This window comes from Drosophila willistoni, assembly GCF_018902025.1.
Source record: "Drosophila willistoni isolate 14030-0811.24 chromosome XL unlocalized genomic scaffold, UCI_dwil_1.1 Seg142, whole genome shotgun sequence".
NCBI classification, from domain to species: Eukaryota; Metazoa; Arthropoda; class Insecta; order Diptera; family Drosophilidae; genus Drosophila; species Drosophila willistoni.
This window is the reverse complement of record NW_025814053.1, coordinates 534,181-548,165: the sequence shown is the minus strand read 5'-3', so window position 1 is coordinate 548,165 and position 13,985 is coordinate 534,181.

Below are 13,985 nucleotides of genomic sequence, written 5' to 3'. Positions count from 1 at the left end.
GCAACAGCTAATGTATATATATTTATATATGCATATACAATTACACATATAAGTATTAAATATATATATTTATGAGCAAAAAATGGATTGCATACAGAAATGTAGTTGCATCCCTCAAACACACTCACACACTACACACACACGCTTAGATGAGTCCCAAGCACACACTCGAATGCACAACCCGACTTGTTAAGTCAAAGCCCGTCCTAATGATCCAAAATTATCTATCTATATTGAATACGTGTAGTCGAACAAAACTAAAGACTTTACAACAATAAAGAAAAATAAGAAAACTTACTAAATATGCATAAACAATGAAATATACACACACAAAGATGTCAAATATTTGATCAGATAGATATATAGACATAACAGATACAACAACAACAACTACAAAATAATAATAATAATAATAATTATAAAAATAATAATAATATTACTAATTTTAATAATAATAATAATAATAATAATACACATTTCCCTTTCATTTTCTATGTAACTTGCATTCACGAGTCAATTAAATAACGTTTGACCAAATCGAATAGTAAATAAGAAAAGGCAGTATCTCTTTGTTTTTTGCTTTACTCCAAACTGGCCTTAAGCCATTCGGCTATTGGCTCTAGCATTTGGCAATAATCCGAGACCAGTTTGGATTCGAAGCAAAAAAAAGAATGGTATACACGAGAGTGTAATTATGTTTGGATTTAAAAAACGAAACCACAACAAAACTTAAATTTGGTTTTCTAAATTTCATTTCTTGCAGCAAACTGCCCCATTAGACATGGAAATGAAATTTATTACCAAATTGCTAACTGAATTTAGACATAGAAACTTTTTAGGGAACGAACGAGCAAAAATAAACCGCAAAATGAATGACAGAACTAACGAAATGATATCTAAACTATACAAACCCGAAAACAAATACAAAATGCAAATACTAATACTTACATATACGTATATTTTTAGCAAATGACAATCTAGAGAATTTTATCAAGAAGAAAGCATAAAACCATAAATACGTTTGCTAATCAAATTGATTTTTCATTATATTTTCCTTTTTTTTTTTAAAAAAGTTGAAATTGTTTGTTTGAGGACAAAAGGGAAAAGTTTACTTTGTAATACACATCCACACCAACACACACACATCCACACACATCCACACACATCCACACACACCACAAACACACATCCACACACCTGTTCGGAGAACAACCGGGTCCAAAAGCCAAACTATAAATTATATATATATGTATATATTTATTTCATGCATTTTCAAACTAACTTGAATGCACATAAATAAATGTATATAACAATAAACTCAACAGAACCCATGAAACGCAAGTCTTATGAAACATTTTTTAGCTCTTAAGGCAAAAGAAATTTTAGAAGCTTCAAACAAAAAACAGAGATTTCGTGTATGTTTGGTGTATGGAAACAAGATCTATCAAAAATTAAATACAAACCAAATATTCATATATATTTATATAAAATATATCTATATACATATATGTATGTAATTAAATCAATGTAATTATGCCGAGAGACGAGAATAAAAATCAAAGTTTATTTTCAAAACAAATTACAAATAACAAAAAACAAAAACAAAAAAGGAAATCCTTTAAGTGTGTATATAAACATTCGATTTATCATATATCATCTATCCCATACATCGCGATCGACATACCGATATATTTTCCATTATACATATACAAGTAGATATACATATATCATTTTTCAATTCAAACTCTGCAAGTCTGAAAGTATTGCTATCGAAAAGTTCTAAACTAACTAAAAAAACTAAACTATGAATTAAATCTAACTTTAAATCAACTAAATGTGTATATAATCAGTTTTAATTACATACATCTTCATTTTCAACTTTAAGATTGTAAAATATACTTATATCTACCTATACATATACGATGAAGAAGTAGACGACAAAATTAGTATCTGTTTTTTTTCTTAGCACTAAGCTTAATGTTAATATCGAAATTTAAAAAAAGCAAAGAAAAAACAGAGAAAAAATTTAGTATGCACTGCAAGCACTGAGGAATTTGATTCAATTTTACTTAAGCATTTAAACAAAACGAGAAAAATTGAGAAAAAGAATACATAAGAAAATAAACATCCAAATAGTATTTAAAAAATGAGAATCGAAAATTTATGGCATTAACGAAATTCAAAAATTTTTGAAGCAAACAAAATTACAAATTGAAAATAACATTTTAGTTTTTCTTTCGCTTCATCTTTCATTTTTCTGTTTCATTTTCGATTCCAAATTTTTTAATGGGCAAGCTAGAAAAGTCCTTCAAGTGGCGAATGATTTTCGACAAGTTCAGAAAGTTGTGGTCGGTTTTACTCCAACTATCAGTAATATACATATATATATTTATATATACAAGTCATGCATAAATAGACAAATATACATAGGTATATGTACATATGTATATTATAGATTTATACGTACTAACAGATGCAAGAACTTCAATTCACCACACACATATACAGACAAACCGCACTACACGCAGACATACATACATACTATATGTATGTACAGTCCTGACTCTTCATATTCAAAATCCTTATGTAAAGACTTCAATGAACACTCAATTTAAAAGATCCTTTGCTATTGAACAAAGTGTAACTCAAAGCTAAGAAAAAAGAAAAAAAACAAAAAAAAATGCAATTACAAATAAATTAAGAAGAAAAACAGAATTCACACACATACACAATATTTGAAAGAGCAAGAATTGTCATCTGCAAACAAGCATACAAAAACACGAAAACAAAAAATTGCTAAATAATATATACCTACATTTTCTGAATAGCTCTATAAATGGAGTAAATAAACCTTATTTTCGGTATTTCAACTTAAAAATGGTTTTTTATTTTGATACGAATGAGACACAGTTTGTGATTTGTGGGCACCTACCCACAAGATAAAGTTTGAGACGAAAATCGATGCAATCCATTACAATTATGGATCTTTAAAAATCGACATTCTTTCTTGGGATAAGTATAAAATAATGTTTTCCTACAAACACTGAACTTTAAGAAGAGATTGTTATACAATTGGAACTCTATAATCGGCAAATCATGCCTTGAAGATCCCCCTTAATAAGCATCAACAAAAGTTGACCTCAATTAGAAGTAGGGATGGTAACAGCAGTACTAGTTTGGCTTGGCTTAAAGCAGTGACTTTTAGTCATAACATCCATTATCCATTACTTAGAACCAAGTAATTGTGATAAAGAGAGCGGAGTAGCTTTAGAATTTAATGTAGGACAAATATGTCTTCAGATTTAAATAGACCTCACTGTCTGACAGTAGTAAAAATATACATGGGACAAGTAAAATAGGCATTAAAAGGCTTGAAATTTACTCTAGCACTGACAAACTCAATCTCAATATTAGAGAATTGAAAAATTCAGATCATGAAGCAGCATCAGCAGCTAACAGATTGCCTCTCCTTACACGAGGAATTCAAATGCGTCTGAATACAGAAAATGTTGTGGAAAAACCTGAAAAAAGTCAGTCTACTTAGAGATTATGAAGTTTAGAGGTTAGTCCGGACGAAAATGGAATGTCATGGAATGGGTATATGACTTAACCCAGATCTCTGTTTTTTGTAATCTTGCTGAAAGTACTTTAAAATTGGTCACATGAAGGAGACGTGATAGCTATTGGGACAAAACTTGGTATTAAAGCTTTCTATTCATTTTCTTTGGGACATAAATTATACGAAACATTACGAAAAATCGGTGAAATGTCATTGCAGACTTATTTTCTGCACTTCTACTAAAGAGCAATTTAAACGAGTCAAAGTCCATCTATCTGTATGAACACGTAGATGTCGAGTCACCAATTTGGAACTTAAACTACTGTAATACCTACGGCGTTCAAGTTTATTTCAACAACTCCTTAGATAAAATGATTTTGTCAAAGACTATATTAGCTATAGACATGAAATTTGGAATGTGTACTGGCTTAGTACACGCAGATTTTGTTTGTTTTTATACACTTGCAGAGGGTATTATAAAATTGGTCAGATGTTTGTAACGCACAGAAGGAGACATTTCCGACCCCATAAAGTATATATATTCTTGATCAGCATGAGAAGCTGAGTCGATATAGCCATGTCCGTCCGTCCGTCCGTCGGCGCGTATGCGTTTTACTCAGCCATGTTAAGAGCTAGAGGATGAAATTTTTTTTTTTGCGATTTTTATTACCCGGGTAAGATAAAGTATGAAAATTATCAGAATCGGACTACTATCCCTACTATCCCCATGAAATTTACCAATATGATAGTATTGGATATGAAATCTCAGATTCCAAAATTTGATCTGATCTGATAAATAGAACACAAGTTACAATCAATATAAATCGGCTCAAGCGCTGCCTACTACGTCATCATCAAATCAACAGAGCACATGCATGCACACACAGACGCAACGCTATATAAACTGTATGTGTATGCGTACCGTGCTTAGCTTAGAAAATGATGGAAGAAAAAGAAAAAATTGTAATAAAAGAGAAATAATGTTTTGTTTGTGTATTGATGAATTGAGTCAGGGAAAGAAATTTCAATATGTAAAACTATTATTGCCAAGCACTGCAAGAGTATATAAACTTCGGCATAGCCGAAGTTAACTTCTTTGATACCCTTGTCAAATATTTATAGCCTTGTATATTAATTTTAATCAGAAGTGTGCAACGCTTGGAAGGAAGCATCTCCGATCATATAAACAATACATATATTCTTGATCAGGACGACGAGACGATTTCAAATAGCCAAGAGCATCCGTCCGTCTGGATCAGCGCAAACACCTCCTAGTCCGTAAGAGCTACAGAGCTAACAGCACAGTTTGTATATCTCGGATTCAGCCGGATCGGACCACTATATCATATAGCTCCCATACAAACGTCAAAGTCATGTACATTGACTTTTCTCAATAACTTTGTTATTATACCCTTGCAGAGGGTATTATAAAATTGGTCAGATGTTTGTAACGCACAGAAGGAGACGTTTCCGACCCCATAAAGTATATATATTCTTGATCAGCATGAGAAGCTGAGTTGATATAGCCATGTCCGTCTGTGCGTATGCGTTACTCAGCCGTCTTAAGAGCTATCGGTCTAAAATTTTGTATCGGGGTTTTTATTACGCGGGAAAAAAAAAGTATGAAATTCATAAGGATCGGACCACTATATCATATAGCTCTAGAAGAACTAGAAGAAACATTTTCATGAAAATCGGAGTATGCTATGAAATTTACATATGTGATAATATTGGATATAAAACCCCAGATCCCAAAATTTGAATGTGATCGGATAAATATAACACACACAGACGCAACGCTACATTAACTGTATGTGTAAGCGTGCGTTGCTTTGCTTTGGGAATAAGGGAAGAAGAAGAACAAATTGTAAAATAGAGAGTAAAATTGTTTTGTTTGTATATTGATGAAGTGAGTTGCAGAAAACAAATTTTGAACATGTAAAAATTATTATTACCAAGGACTGCAAGAGTATATAAAACTTCGGCATAGCCGATGTTAGCTTCTTTGATATTTTTCTTAGCTATTGTCGAAATTTAATATTGGTTTGTTTATTACACCAATAAACGACTATGCCAAATTTGATTAAGATCGGGTGACTATATCATATAGCTCCCATAGGAACGATCGTTGGAAAACAGTGACTTTTGTCAATAACTTCGTTACTTTTGACGCGATTGCTTTCAAATTAAACATTTGTCAGTTCTATATATCTGTTAATGACTGTGCCGCCTTTGCTTAAGATCGGGTGACTATATCATATAGCTCCCATAGGAATGATCGTGGTAAAAAGTGACTTTGATCAATATCTTAGTTATTTCCTATGCTAAAATTGTGGGCCGTTCTTTCACAAACATAAGCCTTTTTAGATAAAACGTTTTTCCACTTTGAAGGCTATATGTAAGGAAAGAGTTACCAAAAAAGTTGCAAGGGTATACCAACTTTTACGCGGTCGAAGTTAGCCCGGCTCTCTGGGTTTTCTTTAATACGGTGCGTTGCGGAACTTTGCTTCTATAACTTTTTGCATTCCAGAAGGCCGACTTTCGTACAACTTCATTATACGAAGTAAATTCAAAAGCTTCAGTTCAGTTTTGAACATTTTTGGCCTATTTAAGTATCGCCTAACTGTACCGCTGCTTAAATTGATTGCTTGAATCAATTTTTGAAGTTTTTTTAAACTTGTCAATGCCAGTGATGATGGCGAACTGCTCATAGTTTTTAAAATGGTCTGTCTGTGTTATCCGCCATTTTTTTACGCAATTTTTATATCCAGCGTGTAAAATAATTTAAAAAAACCGAATCCAACAAGGCTCACACCGTAAGTTAAATTATAAAAAGGGGCGCAAATTTTTCCGATTTCAATTGACTGTTTGACATAAAAGCTGTTGAAGTTGCTCCACAAATCGGGCACGTTTGTAATGATTTAGTACGGTCAATGTACACAGGACTTTTCTATCGATAACAGATAGTTGCATTACAAATTTAACATAAACAACTTTGTTAAAATTGCAGAAGGTTAGTTTTCCAAACTCATCCTTTGGGTCGGAGTTTTCTTTTAAGATTACTTCCTTAGTTTTTTTTACGAACTGTATTGTGAATTGTGGAGTTCGGTTTTTCGTATATTTCCAGACGGATCAGTCATTCGTAGTGGAGTTAATGTTATTGCGAAAGGCTTGAATCTGCAGCCATAAATCTTGTATCGCAGTACGGTTGGCAATAGTTTGCTTGACCAGTGCTTCCATCGAAACCATTTTTGATTGTTCATAACGGTTTATACAACATATACTTGAAGGCTGACGATGCGAGTTGCGGTGTGATCGAGGAGGTCTTGAAGACCGACCTTTGCTACATTGTCTCCAATTTCAATACCTACAGGACGACATTGCTTATTTCTATCGACTACCGCTTTATATAATGGACAAACACCACATTTTGCCTCCTTGTGTGTTCTTTTATGGCGCAATACTGAGCTTCGGTCAAGTTGTTGTCGAGCAAAAAAGATAAAACTTCGGCTGGCTAACTTTGTACAGACATCGACTTCACTATTTCCAAGATTTTGCCTTTTCAGGACTTATAGCAACCAAATTCAACAATGCGGCAACATCCGCTTGACATCGCTTCTGAGCTGCTATTTTGGCAGCCGCTATCAGCAACTACATATTATTTCCTACCGCTTTTGATAGCTGACCTGATTTAGCATGAGTCCACATTCCCTTGGGTGAGGAGTCCAACCTCTCTTGCCATCTGCGCATGGAGTGCTGCCATGCCATCTGCCGCGCCAGTCCTCTTGGTTGGGGCATGTTGCTGCCACTTGATTGCCTTGATGCTATAAACGTGGCCAACGCGATTGCCGCACGTTCATCGATGGGCATCATTCCAGCTATCACCAGAGCGTCGTCATCGGATATGGTGCGGAAAGCGCTACACACTCTAATCGCACTTAGACGATGAGTCGACTCGAGGCTCCTCCTGTAGCTCCTAACCTCCACACCTTTAATCCACGAAGGAACTGCGTACAGGGCAGTGGATTTTAAGACGCTCGACAGTAGCAGGCGCCGTCCTTGCTTCGGGCCACGCGTATTCAGCAATGTACGGCTACGGACCGGGCCGACGCAGCTGCCTTGGTACTGCAGTATTCTATATGCTCCTTGAAGGACAATGTAGTGTCAAGCATGACACCTAGGTACACTCCCACGAGGTTTCGACGCGCTTCCGGCTGCTAATGAGCACCGCTTCGGTCTTTTGCGCTGCCAATCTAAGCCCTGCGGCCGATAGCCAGTAGCCGACTTTGGCTATCGCCACGCTACAATGCTCTTCGGCGACGAAAAGGTCCTTGGCCGTAACCACCAGTGCGACATCGTCAGGAAATCCGACAATGCGTGTGTGCGGCTCGAAGTCAAGACGCAGGACTCCGTCATACATGGTGTTCCACAACAAAGGGCCCAAGACGGATCCTTGTGGAACACCAGCCGATACCCCTCTTTCTTCCAGGCCATCATCCGTCGTGTATCGGATTCTCCTGTTGCGAAAGTAGCTCCGCACGCAGTTCATCAAATAGCTTGGATAGTGAATATTGCCATCGCGTCGAGTATGCGATCCCACCTTGCTGAGTTAAACGCGTTCTTCACGTCGAGCGTCACCACGATACAGTATTCTTTACTGCCGCCTTGCCATCGAGAGCCGTCGATTGCCTCAGCTGCCAAGTGAACCACATGGTTTATTGCCTTCTGAATCCGAATTGGTGGTCGGATAAGCCCCCGCCTGCTAATATCGCCGACTCCAGTCTCGAGCAAAGCATCGACTCCAGCACCTTGCCAGCTATATCCAGTAGGCAAATGGGCCTATATGAGGATGCCTCGTCTGGTGGTTTTCCGGGCTTGGGCAATAACACAAGGTTCTGTAACTTCCACCTGGTGGGAAAGACAGTTCAGGTGGCGATTCGCCTGTGTGTGTATGCGTGTGCTCTGTTGATTTGATGATGACGTAGTAGGTAGCGCTTGAGCCGATTTATATTGATTTAACTTATGTTCTATTTATCCGATCGGATTGAAATTTTGGGATCTGATGTTTTATATCCAATACTATCACATTAATATTTCATTACCATTTCATGGGGATACTCCAATTTTTATGAAAATGTTGCTTCTAGAGCTATATGATATAGTGGTCCGATCCTGATAATTTTCATACTTGATCTGCTACAGATAATAAAAAGCACAGAAAAATTTCAACCCGATAGCTCTTAAGATGGCTAAGTAAAGCTCATACGCACGGACGGACAGACGGTCAGACGGACACGGCTATATCGACTCAGCTTCTCATGTTGATCAAGAATATATATACATAATGTGGTCGGAAACGTCTCCTTCTGTGCGTTACAAACATCTGACCAATTTTATAATACCCTCTGCAAGGGTATAAAAACAGATATCAATTAATTAAAGAAAGTAAGCTTAGCCTTATTCACAACTAAACATCCCCGACCCGGTGGAGGTGTTTTATTTGCACAAGGCGCCAGCTATGCCCCGATTCACAGTCAATGTGGTCAGGGATGAGTTGCACGCAATGCGAAGACCAAAATATATTCAGCGGTTTCGTTGTAGATTATTAAATAGTATAGCGCGAAGAGAAGTAACAGAAAGATGAGGAGAGATGAGGTGAGAAAGGTTGTTAAAAGATCGGCAAAGAACACGAAAAGGTTCGTGAAGAGAGTAGTTAGTCTACTACGGTGAATAGGAAAAAAGGTTCTGGTCCGAAGTGAAGGTACACAAAAAATATAGAGTATCTAGTAAATTAGTAGAAATGACTTCACCGTTTACTAGTCTATGGCAACTCCATGGCTTTAACTTTGTTTTTCTCTTTCTCCTATATAGAAACTGCGTCCATATGTAAATGAAGTAAGTAAGTCGTCTCGCCGATTTAGGTATACCATACACCAGTAAAGCAAATATTTCAACTTTATTAAACAAATGCATTTTCACATGCTTCTTACAAGCATCTTAGTATCTCGCTCACTCAATCATACGAGCACCCTAGCGCCCCCACCAGCCAACGGCCAACTCCGGCCTTATGGAAAAACGTTTTATATGCATAACTCGACTGTTTTCTGTCCGATTTTGATCAAATTTGGTATTTTGCTAGATATTAGTATTAAATTTAGGTGTGCCAAATTCGGACAGACGGACGGACAGACGGACATGGCTAGATCGACTCGGTTTTTGATCCTGATCAAGAATATATATACTTTGTGGGGTCGGAGATGCTTCCTTCTGCCTGTTACATACATTTTGGCGACTTTAATATATCATTTCACCCTATGGGTATGGTATAAAAAGTGAGGTTAAGTGCGGAAAAGTGTATTCCAAAAACGGGGCTGTTTGTGGATTTTGGGACTTTTTGATTTTGTAATTAATTATTCTACTACATAGACAAAGTTTTAGACTGGACACAGGTAGACATATTTTTAAAGCTCTCTAAGTAAAGATTATTTAAAGAATTCTTTCGTTGAGGGTGGCTTAAAACTATACAAATATAAAGATACTCACATTTTATTTCTACGATACAAATTCACCACCACAAAGTACAAACCTAAATTGTTCAAAGCCTTTTAAATTATTTTAATATCGTGCTTTAGTCGAATGAAGTAAGTCGTCTTGGTGACTTCGGTAAGTTCGGTAAAAGTTGCAGGAGGCATTGATTTCATGAAGTTTTAAAAATTGACACCATCAAAGATTCGTCGATCGTGTAGCTCTTGTATCATAAGCAAAATGAAATATTCTTCTGTTATGGCCAGCAAGCTTGCATTGTCATAAGATCACCGGTGATCACCTCAATAACAAATCGAAAAAGTAGTAATAATAAAAACGTAATTCCCCCGATGTTTTAAACGACTCATAACTATGCTTGTGGACGACTGTCCACCGTTCCTTGGCGATGCATGTACCTGTTTATATAGCTTTGTAGTACTTGGCAATAATATTTTTACATGTTGAAAATTCTTTTTCCGATCTGATCGGAATCTGATGTTTTATATCCAAAACTATCATATTAGTAAATTTCATGGGGATACTCCAATTTTTATGAAAATGTTTCCTTTAGAGTTAAATGATATAGCGGTCCGATCCTGCCAATTTTCTTACTTTATCTGCTCCGGGCTATAAGTATTTCAAATATCAAGCTTCATCCGAAAAGCTCTTAAGATGGCGGCGTGAAGTTAATTTGCACAGACGGACGGACAGACGGACATAGCTATATAGACTCAGCTTCTCATGTTGATCAAGAATATATATACATAATGTGGTCGGAAACGTCTCCTTCTGTGCGTTACAAACATCTGACCAATTTTATAATTCCCTCTGCAAGGGTAAAAAAGCTGGAGGAATCAACGTCATGGAGCATTAGAAAGATCTCCAGTAGTACCACAAATTACCGTTTATTTTTTTATAAAAACGCGGAAAAATCAAAAAATCGGGACAGCTATCAAAAGCGGTATGAAATAATATGTAGTTGCTGATAGCGGCTGCCAAAATAGCAGCTCAGAAGCGATGTCAAGCGGATGTTGCCGCATTGTTGAATTTGGTTGCTATAAGTCCTGAAAAGGCAAAATCTTGGAAATAGTGAAGTCGATGTCTGTACAAAGTTAGCCAGCCGAAGTTTTATCTTTTTTGCTCGACAACAACTTGACCGAAGCTCAGTATTGCGCCATTAAAGAACACACAAGGAGGCAAAATGTGGTGTTTGTCCATTATAATAAAGCGTAGTCGATAGAAATAAGCAATGTCGTCCTGTAGGTATTGAAATTGGAGACAATGTAGCAAAGGTCGGTCTTCAAGACCTCATCGATAGAAAAGTCCTGTGTACATTGACCGGTACTAAATCATTACAAACGTGCCCGATTTGTGGAGCAACTTCAATAGCTTTTATGTCAAACAGTCAATTGAAATCGGAAAAATTTGCGCCCCTTTTATAATTTAACTTACGGTGTGAGCCTTGTTGGATTCGGTTTTTTTAAATTATTTTACACGCTGGATATAAAAATTGCGTAAAAAAATGGCGGATAACACAGACAGACCATTTAAAAACTATGAGCAGTTCGCCATCATCACTGGCATTGACAAGTTTAAAAAAAACTTCAAAAATTGATTCAAGCAATCAATTTAAGCAGCGGTACAGTTAGGCGATACTTAAATAGGCCAAAAATGTTCAAAACTGAACTGAAGCTTTTGAATTTACTTCGTATAATGAAGTTGTACGAAAGTCGGACTTCTGGAATGCAAAAAGTTATAGAAGCAAAGTTCCGCAACGCACCGTATTAAAGAAAACCCAGAGAGCCGGGGCTAACTTCGACTTCGACCGCGTAAAAGTTGGTATACCCTTGCAACTTTTTTGGTAACTCTTTCCTTACATATAGCCTTCAAAGTGGAAAAACGTTTTATCTAAAAAGGCTAATGTTTGTGAAAGAACGGCCCACAATTTTAGCATAGGAAATAACTAAGATATTGATCAAAGTCACTTTTTACCACCGATCATTCCTATGGGAGCTATATGATATAGTCACCCGATCTTAAGCAAATTTGGCACAGTCGTTTATAGGTGTAATAAACTAACCAATATTAAATTTCGACAATAGCTAAGAAAATAACAAAGTTATTGAGAAAAGTCACTGTACATGGCTTTGACGTTTGTATGGGAGCTATATGATATAGTGGTCCGATCCGGCTGAATCCGAGATATACAAACTGTGCTGTCAGCTCTGTAGCTCTTACGGTCTAGGAGGAGTTTGCGCTGATCCAGACGGACGGACATATTTGAACTCGTCTCGTCGTGCTGATCAAGAATATATATACTTTATATGGTAGGAGATGCTTCCTTCTATGCGTTGCACACTTCTAACCAAAATTAATATACCCTTTTGCAAGAGTATAAACATAAGAGCAATTTACACTTAGTGGAAGTTAAAGGTCTGCATTAATAGCCAAAAAACACATTCGAATAGACCATGGTGAAATAAGTACAAGGTGGTCCCGTCCATGGCAAAACGAGTGCTTTCGTAAGGTAGTCTACTCGGCGGCCTTTGACTTCGGATTTACTAGCTCTTTTGGCAGTGCACGTTTGCTTGTCAAAGAGAAAGGTTGGTTACGGACGATTTTTTCTTGATTTATTTTTCGCATTAACCCTAACGTGTCCAAAAAAAAAAGAAAAAAATGAACTATTGCTACTTTTGCCGCAAGAATGTACCGGGCGTGAAAATCATTCATGCCCGAAATGTGATATGAAGAGAAAGCTGTGGGAGGAAAGCCTGGGGTGCAGCCTTAGCAAAAATTCCCAAATATGTGATACACATTTTAGTGCGTCTCAGTGGAGGACTGCTCCAAAGGGGAAGATTTATAAGAAGAGACGCTTAAACAATGATGCCGTTCCGCAAAGAGAGAAAGTGTTAAAGAAGGCTATGCTAATGCAAGTACGGAAACTGAGTAAGTTTAGCGTGTGAAAATATATACATATACTTCTTTTTGTACATATGTATGTATATGTAAACATAATGAAACTGTCTTGTAGGGACACAGTGATAAATCATTCAACGTCCATAGAAATAAAGACTCTGAGGCAAAAGATTCGTGCTTTGGAGGATGAAGTACAGAGCTTACGTAAGCTCGTAGAGGACGCAGGCCAGTTAGAGAAATCTTTAAGTACCATTTTCACTCAGACCCAAATAAAAATTTTAAAGAGTGGTGGAAAGAGGTCAGAATTCAATTCAGATGACATATCATGGGCTATGTGCCTCCATACCGCAGGACCTAGGGCATATAACCATCTGTACAAAAAAGGATTTCCATTACCTTGTCGGGCAACATTATGCAAGTGGTTGTCAAACGTGGAAATACAGACTGGTTGCCGGGATGTGGTCATCGATCTTATGGACAGTATGGACATGGATACGGCAGATAAGCTTTGCGTATTGGCATTCGACGAAATGAAGGTTGCTGGTACATTCGAGTACGACAGCTCGGCGGACGTTGTATACGAGCCTAGCGAATACGTGCAACTTGCGATGGTTCGTGGATTGAAAAAATCGTGGAAGCAACCAGTGTTCTTCGACTATGATACCAGAATGGACGTACCAACTCTTTATGAATTATTAAAAAACCACACAAAAGAGGATATTTTGTGGTATCAATTGTCTCCGATATGGGTGCTGGAAACCAAAGATTATGGAGAGAGCTCGGTATATCTGAAGGTAAAGTATATGAATAATTCTTATTATGAATAAAATCAAAGATAGTTGTTAATTTTTTTAAATTTAATATTAGAAAAAACCTGGTTTGGCCATCCCGAGGATGAAGATCTCAAGATTTTCGTCTTTTCAGATGTACCACATCTAATTAAGCTAGTTCGTAACCATTATTTGGATTCTGGTTTACATATAAA